The 13,481-nt window shown below is 34.6% G+C and overlaps 1 protein-coding gene across 1 annotated transcript in view; it reads left to right on the top strand.

The window, feature by feature from the left end:
• Nucleotides 1-13,481, top strand: part of SCAPER (S-phase cyclin A associated protein in the ER) — a 388,867-nt gene that overhangs the window by 89,787 nt on the left and 285,599 nt on the right. The window lies entirely within an intron of this gene.

Here is a 13,481-nt window from a genome sequence, read left to right as displayed (position 1 = left end):
ACTATTGCAATTACTTCCTAGTTGATTTTCCTGCTTCACTTCTCTCTTCTTGCCAATCTATTCTTTATAATGCTGCCCAAAACCAGAATGTCTGGCCATGTTATTTCCCTACCCAATTCCAGTTCATTATTGGGCAGCTAGGTGGTGCAGTGGATAGAATATCAGGCCTGGAGTCAGGAAGACTCATTTTCCTGGCTTTAAATCTGGTCTCAGCACTTACTAGCTGTGTGATCCTAGGCAAGTCACTTAACCCTATTTGCCTCAGTTTCCTCATCTGTAAAATGAGTTAAGAGAAACAAGTTGCAAACCACTCCAGTATCTTTGCCAAGAAAACCCCTGATGGGATCACCAAGAGTAGGACACTACTGGGAAAAAATAAAGATAGCAAATTCGTTATTGTCTCTAGAATGTTGTTAAATAAAAAAGAATTTTGTTCATTTCAATAGGACCATTACTGAAAATTTTTTGCACATAAATACTTTATATATATATGGAGGTGTATGAATATGTTCTTTGTTGCTTATAAGGGAAAAAAAAGGTTTTTTCATCCAATGTAATTAAATTTTCATAGACTTTTTAGATACTTGGCAGTGAAGTTTTTTACTCATGAAAACTTTTAACACTTGAAAATGTGCCCTTTAAATGAAGCTGAACCAAGTCAACATTTAGGTTCTGTATTTGGTCTAGTATTTTGCAAGAAAATAAATTTATCTGTCTTTGTTTAGTTTGGCACAGTGTTCAGAAACACTTGTACTTATTATTTTAACTCTGAGGATAAGAAAGTAATAAACTTACTTTAAATTAAACTGCAAGTCACACTATCATATGTGTGGAACCTGGAAGGGAGCTCAGAGGTTATCCAGTTCAATTTGCTCATTTTACACAACAGAAAATTGAGGCTTAGCAAAGGTTAAGTGACTTGTCTGTGGTCACGTAATTTATAAGTAGCAGAAGTGGGATTTGAGCTCAGATCCTTGAATTCCAGAGCACATTGCCTTCAGTTTTCAGATTTTAAGGTTTTTTTTAATCTTCTAACTCATCCCTTTTAGCTATATGGTTACGTATTTTGTCATCTTTAGAATCTATTTTTTGCATATTATAATAATTATTACTTAGAGCAATTCTTTTGATCTAGTATACATGGGAGTCTGGTCTTCTATGATGCATTAAAATATAAATATTGAAAAATATTTGTAGTACATGGAAATGGAAATGAAGCAGTATCACATGATTAATTGGTTTAAAAATCACAAAAACACTTCCTAAAAAAGCAGATTTTTGAGCAATAGTAAAAGCTGCTAACAGGTTCATGCCATTGGATTTTCACTAAAAGTGACTTACCTCCTCATTTTAGGCATGCAGAATAGCCAAAGGCCTAGGCTCAGAGACAAAAATACACTTGTAATGTACACACTTCCCTGGCAAGAGACTTGGTCATGGAGTTAAAATCCTCTTATTTCTGGCTTATTTGGAAGAAGATTGTGAGAAGAAAGAAGGACTTGACCAAAATAAGGAAGAAGAAATTATATTAGTGATTTGGGCTAGTGAAGCAAGGCAGAAGCTGAATTTGGGAAGGAGGAAACTGAAGAAAATTGGAAAGAGAACAATCTTCAGGCCCAGAGACTATTCCAGATTCTCTTTCTGGGTTGAAATAGCTCAGGCCTAAGGAGAATCCAGGAACCAGAGAATAGAATCTGAAGTGAGGGGATTGAGAAGGCTAAAACAAGGCAAGCTTAAAAATAAAAGCAATCTTTGGGTACAGCAAACTGATAGAATACATTGGTAAGTGGGGCCAAATGATCAAAGATGGAGGACATAAGGCTGAAGGGGGGGTTTTAGAGCTGTGTAGTTGTTGAGACTGAGAAGAGGAAGTTGGAGTTCTCAGGTTATTAAGAAGTCTATGAAAGATTTAGTGAACTGAGTGCTTGAATTGAGGTGTATATGAAACCACAAGTAGGTCAACAAAATCAAGGCTAACCATTTGAACCATTCTGAAAAGGAGAGGAAATTGTGCAAGGACTTGCATCACTTATTTACTATTTGTATTTATTAGCCCAAGGATGTTTTCAGTGAACCCACTGAAAATGAGTTTATATTGTCATACCTTAAAACTCACCTAAAAAATTTCATCAGCTTTGTGATATTCTAAAGAAATTAAATATAAAATGATAATAGTAGGATAATGGTTTATTAGACCAATTCTAGTTGAACTCTATGGAACAAGATGACCAGAAACATATTTTAATAGAGATAATAGTAATCATGCATTAGAATTTTTTTCCTTTATAAATTAAGAGACAACCAATTCTTCTGTGATATAAATATAGATCTCAAAATATTATTTTTTAAAAATTGATGTATTTATTTTTAGCATTCATTTAAAATTTTTTTGAATTCCATTTCTCTCCCTCTCTCCAGCCCATCCCCCAACCATTGAGAAGATAAGCAACCTTCACCCATTATACTTGTGAAGTCACACAAGACATGTCTATATTAGCCACAACAAAAAAGAACAAGAAAGAGAAAGTGAAAGAAGTCAGTTTCAAAAACAGGAGAGTGAACTCCAAGAGTTCCTCAGTTCTTTCTCTGGGGGTGGAGAGCATTTTTCATCATAGGTCTTTTGGAATTGCCTTGGATCATTGTGTAGATTAGAGTAGCTAAATCTTTCATAGTCAACACTTGTTTAATATTGCTATTACTGTGTATAGTGTTGTTCCGGTTCCACTCACTTCACTTTACATCAGTTTATATAAATCTCCCCAAGTTTTTAGGAAACATCCCCTTTGTCATTTCTTACATCTAATTCATGTGACATTCAAGACATCCTCATTGTAGTGTCATTGGTTTCCTTGGAATACACAGGAAGAGCAGTAACACAGGAACTGGTGAGCATCCTCTCAGTTTCCAATTCTTTGTCAACACAAAAAAAGCTGCTATCAGTGTTTTTGTAATATGTTTTATCCTTTTGTAACACACACACACACACAAGCGTATATATATCCTTTTCCCTTTCCTTTGACCTCTTTGGGATATGGATCCAGTAGTGGTATTGCTGGATCAAAGAGTGTCTACAATTTTATCGGCCTTTGCTCCAAATTGTTCTATAGAATAGTTGGACTGATTCACAATTCCACCAGCAGTGCATTAGTATCCTTCTTTTTCCACATGAGTTAGAACATTTTTTCAGAGCATTATTTTCTTCTTTTGAAAACTGCCTGATCATATCTTTTAACCATTTACCAATTAGGAAATAGGTGCTATATTCATAAATTTGAATCATATCTCTAAATATTTGAGAAATGAGTTATTTATCAGAACAATTGAAAGTGTATCTGTCCCCCAGGTTCCTGCTTTCCTTCTAATTTTAGCTATATTAGTTTTGTTTGTGTGAAAAGGTTTTAATTTTATGTAATCAAAATTATCCATTTTACTTTTTATGCTTCTAACTCTTATTTGGTTATAAGTTCTTCCCTTATCTATATAGTTCTGCTAGTTAAAATTATTCTATGCTCCCCTAATTGAATTATGATATCACTTTTTATGCCTAAATCATGTACTTATTTTGACCTTATCTTGATATACGGCGTGAGATGCTGGTCTATGCCTAACTCCTGCCACTCTGCTTTCCAGTTTTCCCAGCAATTTTTGTCGAATAGTGAGTTCTTGGCCCCCAAATTTGAATCTTTGGGTTTATAGAACACTAGATTACTCTAGTCATTTACTCCACTGCTTTATTTCTTAGCCAGCACCAAATTGTTTTGATGATTATTACTTTTTGACATAGTTTGAAATCTAGTAAGGCTAGGTTCCCTTGCTTCATTTCTTTAAAAATCAAATTCCTTAATATGCTTGATCTCTTCTTCCAGAAGAATTTTGTTATTTTTCTAACTACATAACATAATTCTTTCATAGTTTGGTATGTCGTTGCATGAATAAATAAATTAATTTAGGTAATATTTTCATTTTTTATTATACTGGCTCAGTTTACCCATGAGTAATCAATATTCTCTGTTTTTTACATCTTTTATTTTTATGACATTGTTTTGCAGTTATATTTATAGTTTTATAGTTTCTTGTGGCACGTAGACTCCCAAATATTTATATTGTCTGCGGTTTAAATGGAATTTCTCTGTCTGTACTTCCAGGATTTTGTTGGTAATATATAGAAATGCTGATAATTTATTTGGATTTACTTTCTATCCTGCAACTTTGCTAAAGTTGTTAATTACTTCAACTAGTTTTTTAGTTGATTTTTTAGAGTTTTCTAAAATATTATTTACAGTATCATCATATCATCTACAGAGTGATAGTTTTGTTTTTGACTGTGCTTATTCTTTCAGTTTATTTTTCTTGTCCTCTTGCATCTCTCTTAAAATATTGAATAGTAATAGAGATAATGAACATCCTCGCTTTACCCCTGATTTTATTGGGTATGCTTCTTATCATATCTCCATTATAGACAATAATTTCTCTTGCTTTCAGGTAGATACTCCTTATCATTTTAACAAAAATTCCACTTATTCCTATGCTTTCCAGTGTTTTTTGTTTTTTTTTTTTAAATTTAAACCCTTACCTTCTGTTTTGGAGTCAATACTGTATATTGGCTCCAAGCAGAAGAGTGGTAAGGGCTAGGCAATGGGGGTCAAGTGACTTGCCCAGGGTCACACAGCTGGGAAGTGTCTGAGGCCAGATTTGAACCCAGGGCCTCCCGTCTCTAAGCCTGACTCTCAATCCACTGAGCTACCCAGCTGCCCCTGCTTTCTAGTGTTTTTAATAAGAATTGGTATTATATTTTGTCAAAAGATTTTTCTGCATGAATTGACATATTGATTTTTTTTTTCACTTTTGTTATTGATGTGATCAGTTATGCTTATAGTCTTCCTACTATTGAACCATTCCTGTATTCCTGGTATAAATCTTACCTGGTTGTATCATATAATTTTTGTGATATATATTGCTGTAATCTCCTTGCTGGTATTTTATTAAAATTTTTTTATTACTATTCATTAGGAAAAATGTTCTATAGTTTCCTTTTCATTTTTGCTCTCCCTTGGTTTATTCATCAAAACCATATTTTTGTTGCAAGAGGAATTTGGTAGATCTTATTCTTTACCTTTTTTTTAAATAGTTTTTTACACATTCTTGGGATTAATTGTTCTTTAACTATTTGGTAGTATTTACTTTTAAATCCATATGGTTCTGGGTATTTTTTTTAGGGAGCTTGTTCATGGTTTGTTAAATTTGTATTTGTAACATAAGATTATTTTAAAAGCGTATTTTCTCTTCTGTTAATCTGGCCAATTTATTGTTTTGTAGATATCCATTTTATTAGATTGTCAGGTTTTTTTGGCATAAAATCGGGCAAAATATCTCCTAATGCTTAATTTCACTAAGTACTATTTAAAATTTTTCTTTTTCATGCTAGTAATTAGGTTTTCTTCTTTAAAAAATCAAATTAAGCAATGATCACCTCTTTTGTTTTTTTTTTTTTACTAAAACCAGCTCCTTGTTTTATTAGTATCTTGATTTTTTTACTTTGTTATTAATTTCTTGATTTTTCAGTTTTGATATCTAATTGAAGATTTAAAATGTTCTTTTTCTAGTTTTCTCTTCTTAGTGGAATTGCCCAATCTATCCTTTCTTTTATTGATGTAAGCATTTAGAGATATAAATCTTTCAGTACTGCTTTGACTGCATCCCACAAAGTCAGGTCTGTAATCTCATTGTTATCATTATCTTTAATGAAATTGTTACATTGTTTCTATGACTCATTCTTTAACCTACTCATTTTGTTTCCAGTTAGTTTTAAATTTATTCTTCCAAAGCTTGTTGCCAAACGTCCTTTTTCTTGCATTATCATCTGGAAAGGATGCATTTAATATTTCTCCTTTTCTGAATTTGTGATGTTTTTATGCCCCCAAACTTGGTCAGTTTTTGTGAAGATGCCATGAACAGCTGAGAAAAAGGTATATGCCTTTCTGTTCCCGTTTAATTTTTTCCCCAGAGGTCTGTCATATCTAACTTTTTGAAAAATCTATTTATTTTTTTAACTTCTTTCTTTCTTTTTTTTTAACCCTTAACTTCTGTGTATTGGCTCCTAGATGGAAGAGTGGTAAGGGTGGGCCATGGGGGTTAAGTGACTTGCCCAGGGTCACCCAGCTGGGAAGTGGCTGAGGCCGGCTTTGAACCCAGGACCTCCTGTCTCTAGGCCTGACTCTCAATCCACTGAGCTACCCAGCTGCCCCCTTAACTTCTTTCTTAATTTATGATTAAATGTGTCTAAGCTGAGAGGAGAAAGTTGTGGTTCTCTACTAATATAAATTTAGCTATCTATTTCTTCCTGTAACTCATTTAACTTTTCCTTTCAGAAGTTGGATGCTATTCCATTTGTTTCATCTTTGTTAAGTATCGGCATTACTTCATTGGCTATATGCCTTTTAGCAGACTTTATTTTCCCTGATTATCTATTTTAATTAGGTTTATTTTTCCTTTGTCTGAGATCTGCTAACTCTGGCTGATCTACAAAGCAAGGCTTTAACAGCATGGGAATATGGAAAATATTTCCAACTGAACTTAGGATTTGACCTGTGTTTTTAAGGAAGTCAGTATAATAGGAAGTTAAGGTGAAGGGCACTCCACAATTGCCAGGCAGCTAGGGCAAATACATGGAGTCCAGAGATGAGTGTCAGGTGTAAGGAGCAAATTTGCCAGTGCAATCATAGTCAAGTGTAAGAAGCCTGGGAAATTGGGGAGGGACTAGATTGTGAAGGCCTTTAAATGCCCAACAAAGAACTCTACGTTTTACCCTGAAGGCAAGAGGAAGCTACTCATGTTTATTGAGTAAGATTTTTAGAGAGGAATATAGGGGGAAAATTGAGAAAATTACCTAAATAAAAGAAAGTAAAGGTAAATTTCCCCAGCTTAGAAGGGATTGACAAATTTTGAGAGGAGAGACCTGGTTGAGATGGTAAAAATAGTCATTGTGATTAGAATTGCCTCAAAGTAGAATAAGTAAAATTAATTCTAGCGTCTATACTTACTTAAAACAGGAAGGGAAAAATACATGCATACAGGCTCACTCTTTCTCCCTCCCTCTCTCCTCTTTCCTCTCCTCCACCCCTTCTCTCTTTCTCTCACTCTCTCACTTTCTCTCTCAAAATCAAATTGCTACTAGCTACAAATGGAGGAAAAGATTAGCCTAATTCTCATAACTTTGAATTTTAAAGAATTAAATATTCTAATAAAGCAGATAGAGTGGTCAAAATTATCAAAAACAATCTTCACCATCTTATAAGAAGCAGATATTAAAAGCAAGGTTTACATAGATTGAAAATGAGAGGAAAAAAAATTGCTTTATATCAAGTACATTATAAAAAGCAGAGTTATACTCATGATATCAAACAAAACAAAAATAAAAAATTTGTATATGCAGAGAGAAAGCAATGAAATTTCTTTTTTGCTTTTGAAAATATAGACAATGAACCAGTATTAATAATAAATATATATGTGGAGACCTTAATGTTTCCCTCCTGCCAAAGTTGGAAAAAATAACTGAAAGAAACAAGGGGGTTAAGTACAGTATGGAAAAAAGTGTTGGAATAAATGAAACTTAAAAAATTTGCAGTGCCTTCTGAATGAGACCCCTGAAAAATACATCCCTAAAAACATACATTAGCAGAATAAGTAAAAAAAAAAAGATTAATGAATTAATGTGCATTGGAGAATGAGATTAAAGACACAAAGATAGACAAAGAGGAGACAAAACTATCACCATTTCTGAAGACCTGATTGTTTACTTAGATTAGAAAATACTAGGGAATCAGCAAAGAAAAAGATAAATTTAATAGTTTCAGGTGTATTGTAGCCTGTAAAATAAATATACAGAAAGAACAGCATTTCTATATAATAATAAAATCTAGGAGGTTTTAATAGAAAGTAAAATTTTAAATTCATATAAAATACATTAAATATGTGGTAGTCCATCTACCAAAGCATATTCAAATGCCTATGTAAATTAAAATACAAGATACCCCATTAAAAATTAATTTAAATATATTGAGGCATGTTTAGTACTCAGGCCCTTATCAGCATGGCAAATATGATACTACTACCAAAGTGAATGTAGGGATTTTAGTGCTATGTTAAACTCCCTACCAAATGTAAAGTTATACTTTATTTTATTTCATTTTTTCCTCCAAATCTATATGATAGATTTTATTATCCTTATCTTATGAAGAAAGAAATTGAGGCTCAGAGAGACTATCCTTGTCCAGAGTCACACATCTAATAGGCATCTGAGGTGGAATTAGCCCAGCTCTTTCTCATTACAAATCTAGCACTGTTACCTTCACTCTTCATTAAGCAGTAGATAATAAGGCCTGACCTCCTATACAGCCTCTGCTCAGGACTTAGAGATAATGGGTAAATTTCCCGCTGCAACAGTGCCTCCAAATAATTTCCTAAGATTAAAAGTCACAAATGAATGCTGATCTTCAAACCTGGGATTTCCATATATATCAAAAAAAAAAGGAAAAAAAAATCACCAAGCTGGACCAAAAGTAAACTAAACTAATGGCAACTAAAAAAAGAGTAAGGGGAAGAAAGAGATGAAAGATGTAATAGTGGTAGATCCAGCTGGATATTCTAACCTTCAGTTAGTGCAAGTGAAAGGAATCACTTTCTCTCACTGGGCCAGTTGTGCAAACGCCTTTGAGACATTTGATATAAAAAAACCAATATCTTTTAAGAGAGGATACAGGGCCAGAACAAGGGGTCCCTAACTCTAAGGGATCTAGCTAATTTCTCAAATTCATCTACGTCTCTTGCAAGAGGGAGCCCTCGAGTCTTCCAGCTAACTTAACAGCTCCCTGTTTCTATGTATGTGTTCCCCCAAATCTGACTAAGCTACCTATCTTTGACCCTCAGTAGTTGGTTAAATTTATTTCCCAAAAGCTGTCTCTGAAAACCATTATAAATGATCACTAATGGCCAAGTTCACCCCAGGGGATCCAACCCCTGAGGTAGAACCTCAAGGCTGATCTGACAGGATTTTTTTTTTAGATAACACCTTCTGGAAAGCACAGCAGGTATGGTCAGATCCTTATCTAGATATTTTCCAGTTAAATAGAGTTCCTTCAGAATTGTGTGTAGGCTTTGAGGAGGGGAGGGGGGGAGGAAAGAACATGAATCATGTAACCATTGGAAATATTCCCCCCCAAAAAAGTTTGATAGATAGATAGATAGATAGATAGATAGATAGATAGATAGATAGATAGAGTGCCTCCAAAGATGAATATGGGGTTACTTCTTTTCTCCACATCCAGGTTGAGGTAGATGAGCTACAATAAGCCCACCTTTCCTCCACCATTTTCCCGGACAGGAAGCTCCTAACCTCCTATAGGAAGTCAAGTCACTTTAGCAGTTATCACTTCCAGACTGTTCCTCCTCTGCCTTCTGCCTGCTAAAGTCCTTTTCCTTGAGTTCCTAGTCTATGCCTTACAGACAGCTTTCCACTTCTCTTAAATCTTATGCTATCTCTGTCCTTTTCCCATTACACATCATCAGTTGTCTCATAGTTTCCCTTTTGTGATATTTCCACATCTGGTTAATTACTGATCAAAATCTATCCCTAATGAGAAGGAAGCAGGGACATTCTTGAACATTTAAATCAGGATTTCTTAACTGATATGGGGTCGTGAACTTAGGTAGTAAAAAAATGACCTCTTTGTTTTCACTAATCCTTTAACTGAAATTTAGCATTTCCTTCAAACATAAATGTAATGTGTAGGCAACAAATATGATTCTAGAAGGACTCCATAGGCTTCCTCCCACACTACTTCCAAAAGGGATTACCTCCAAAAAGTTTAAGAACCTTTGTTTTAAGTACACCAAAAATCTTTCCAACATGTGCTTTTTGGGGAACAGTTGAATATTTTGATAAAAACTTTTAAATCTTGAGTCTTTCAGGCTTTTTGAAATGCTTGTTTGTCTTTTTTTTTTCATAGTCTACCATTATTGTGCATCTGGTGGTGATTACATTTTCTTATGAAAGAAATAGTGTTTATAATAGTACCTATTGAGAATTCCAGTGCCCGCATGGTACATTAACTTGTTTCCATATAATCATTGGGATACTATTTCTGAATAAATTAGAGTCAAGAGAATTAAAATCCACAATGTATGAACTCTTACTACATTACTCTTAGTAACTATCCAACTTAATTCACAGGGTTTGTTGTAAGAATAAAACAAATTAACAAATGTAAATGAACTTTGAAAAGCTAAAAACACTCTATGAATGTAGGATCATCTATGTGGTTTCATTGTGTAGATATTTCAAAGGCCTCATCATTTAAAAATGATTTATGAATGAGCTGATGAGTTAACAGGGAAAATGCTGACCTTCAACTTCTGTAAAATTGTTTTACACATTTTTATGAGAAGACAAATGATGCAGTTAAAGCCTTGAGGTAAAAGACATAGCTATACCAGCTTTTCTCTTTTTTCTGTTAAAAGGAAGCATAATCTACTATCCTTAAAGAAAGGAAATGAGAGTGTTTTCCAGTGATATTATTGTATGCTCCCTGTCCTGTCTTTATACATTGAGAATGTGTTTACCCATTGGCTCCATAATGAGTCAAAACTTTCCTTAAAGCCAGATTAACATCTTTCCAGAATCCTCTCATGGAAGTGTTGCTTAGACACCTCAAGGGAGATATATAGTGTTTCTCATCAGTCATCTTTTTCCTAAGTTATTTGGAAAAGCAAACATAATATAAAAGACTAATTGTGTTGAGTTTCTTTTCAGAACTTATTTCAGTATTTTAGTATTTATGTAATTTCGTTGTTGGAATTCAGTTAGATGTAGAATTCATACTTGTTCAATTCCTGGATTAATCTCCCTCTCCCTCTTCTTCTCCCTCTCCTTCTCTTTCTCCCTGTCTCTGTCTCTCTGTGTTTCTGTCTCTGTCTCTCCTTACCCCTCTCTCCCCTTCCCCCCTCTGTCTTTCTCTCCTCTCCCTCCCTTCTTCTCTCCTTTCTTTCTTTCTTTCCCCTTACCTTCTGTTTTAGAATCAATATTCTGTATTCGTTCCAAGGTAGATTGGCAGTAAGGGCTAGGCAGTGGGGGTTAATGACTTGTACAAGGTCTTAGGCCAAATTTGAAGTCAGAATCTCCCATCTCCAGGCCTGGCTATCAATCCACTGAGCCACCTAGCTGCTCTAGTTCCTACATTTTCAATTGCTTATATAAAAATACTTTTCATTTTTTTTTCATTTTTATTAGCTTAGACCCTGATATGTCAATAGGTACTGCATTAGATTCTGTGGGATACACACAAAAATGAATGAACTGCACAACCCCTGGCCTTCAGAAGCTTACACTTATTGCATACATACTTATTACATACATACATACATACATACATACATACATACATACATACATACAGTGGACTTGGCTGTGTGACTCTTAGCTATTTTTTCTAGCACAGCATCTTTCACAAAGACATATTCAGTAATTATTTGCTGCTGCTGTTGCCATCAATGGCAATAAAACCTTATAATATGTTCTGTATTAGCAATCAGGACTTCTCTTATAGGAACTAATAGCTATACATGGTTACAGATAGATTTGATGGAAGAGCATTACTCTAAAGAAGGTAATTGAGCTGGTCATTAAAGTATTTCTCTTGTTTGGGATAAAGCAGAGTTGACAGCCTTCATTTCTTTCTGACTATTTCAGCCAAAAGGATTCGTTAATTTTTTTTTAGGACCCACAGGGAATGTCATATGCAACATTTTGCAGTTTGTACTATAAACAATTTCATAATCTAATGGTGGCCTTATGTAATGCTTAGACTCTGTTGGAAGGGCCTAATTTGAAGTGAAGGTTTTATATCATATATGATGTATCTGCCCAAATTCTTGACACTACAACTTACCCTTTCTCCCCTGGACAGTGCTATTAGCTTGTGATGCAAGACACTGTTGTTGATGGTGAGAGAGATAGGTAGGAATGGAAATTTCTGCCAGCTGCCCCACCTTGAACTCTCCAGCCTCTTCTGCCTTTTCTTCATTCTTTTTAACAACTGCCCCCCAAAAAACAAGCATTCATGGATATACTTAGTAGAACTGATTGTTCTTGAAACTACAAATTATATAGTTTGCTTTTCTTTTTAAGTATATAATTAATTCAGTATATAATTTTCCAATCTACTTTGCTCATCTGCATTTTCTTCCAATTCTTCTTTACACTAAAAAAATGCTTCAATGATCCTCTTTTTCTCTTTCTGGTTTTTTTTTTTTTGGTGTGGGAAGGGGAGGAAGGTGGGAGTTAGAAAGCACTGCATCCCTAACATTATATAATCATTATAAAAGAAAAAGAAAACCCTCATATCTGATGTGTTTGGTCAAGCAAAACAACCCCTTGCTGGGTCAGTGTCTAAAAATGATGTCTCATTCTGTATTTCAAATCCATTACCTCTCTTTCTGGAACATACTTCATCATTGGGCCTTAGGAGTCATGTTTGGTCATTGCATTGATGAAAGTTCTTAAGGCTTTCAAAGATTCTTCCTTTCAATGTTAATATGCATATCGTTGTCCTGATTCATCTCTCTTCATTCTGCATCATTTCATACAAGTCTTCCTAGGTTGTTGAAGTTGTCCCATTTGTTGCCATTACATTCCTTTATCACAGTTTGTTCCACCATTCCCTAGTTGATGGAGACCTCTTCAGTTTTTATGTTGCTACCATCAAAAGAACTGCTGTAAATCTTGTTTGTATATATGAATTTTTTCTTCTGGCTCTTGGAGTATAGGCTTCATATTGGTCTCACTGGAGAGTCAGGAACTTCTTTACACTGTTTTGTTGAGTTCTTTAGGAGAACTCTGAAATACTTTCTTCATGCCTCCTTTACCCATTTAAAAATTCTCTACTTCTTTTAGGACAGTGCACATCTGATGCCCTTTCTCTCTTCTTTATTGATTCTTCATCTTCCTCCCACCTCTTAAACATTGGTGACCTCCCACAGCTCTCACCTTTGCCCTCTTCTTTTTTCCCTACGTGTTCTCCTTTGCTGATTTGATTCCTTCCCATGGTTCAAATTATTACTTATATGCAGGTGATTCCCAAATCTATTTTCCTTTCTGGAGCTCCAGAGTCATGTTTTCAACTTTCTACTGGATATTTTCATCTAGATAGCCTGCCACAACTTCATATATCCCCAACATATCCAAATGGAATTACCAATTTTCCCCCAAAACCTCTTCCCTCCTTACTTCCCTCTTTTGGTTATTTCTTTTTCTCACTCTAAGAATCATTCAGGCTCAGCAGAGGTATTTTTTTTACATCCATCTTATTCCTGATATCCATTTAGTTATCATTTCCTCTTTGATATTCCTCTCTTTTCCTTCAGCTTCCTTGCAAAACAGTTTTCCTAGTTATCTTACTGGTGTCCTACCTCCAGCCTCACTCTTCTCC

Source organism: Gracilinanus agilis, chromosome 2 (assembly GCF_016433145.1).
Source record: "Gracilinanus agilis isolate LMUSP501 chromosome 2, AgileGrace, whole genome shotgun sequence".
Taxonomy (NCBI): Eukaryota; Metazoa; Chordata; class Mammalia; order Didelphimorphia; family Didelphidae; genus Gracilinanus; species Gracilinanus agilis.
Note: the sequence above shows the minus strand (reverse complement) of the source record. Positions and strands in the feature narration are given on the sequence as shown.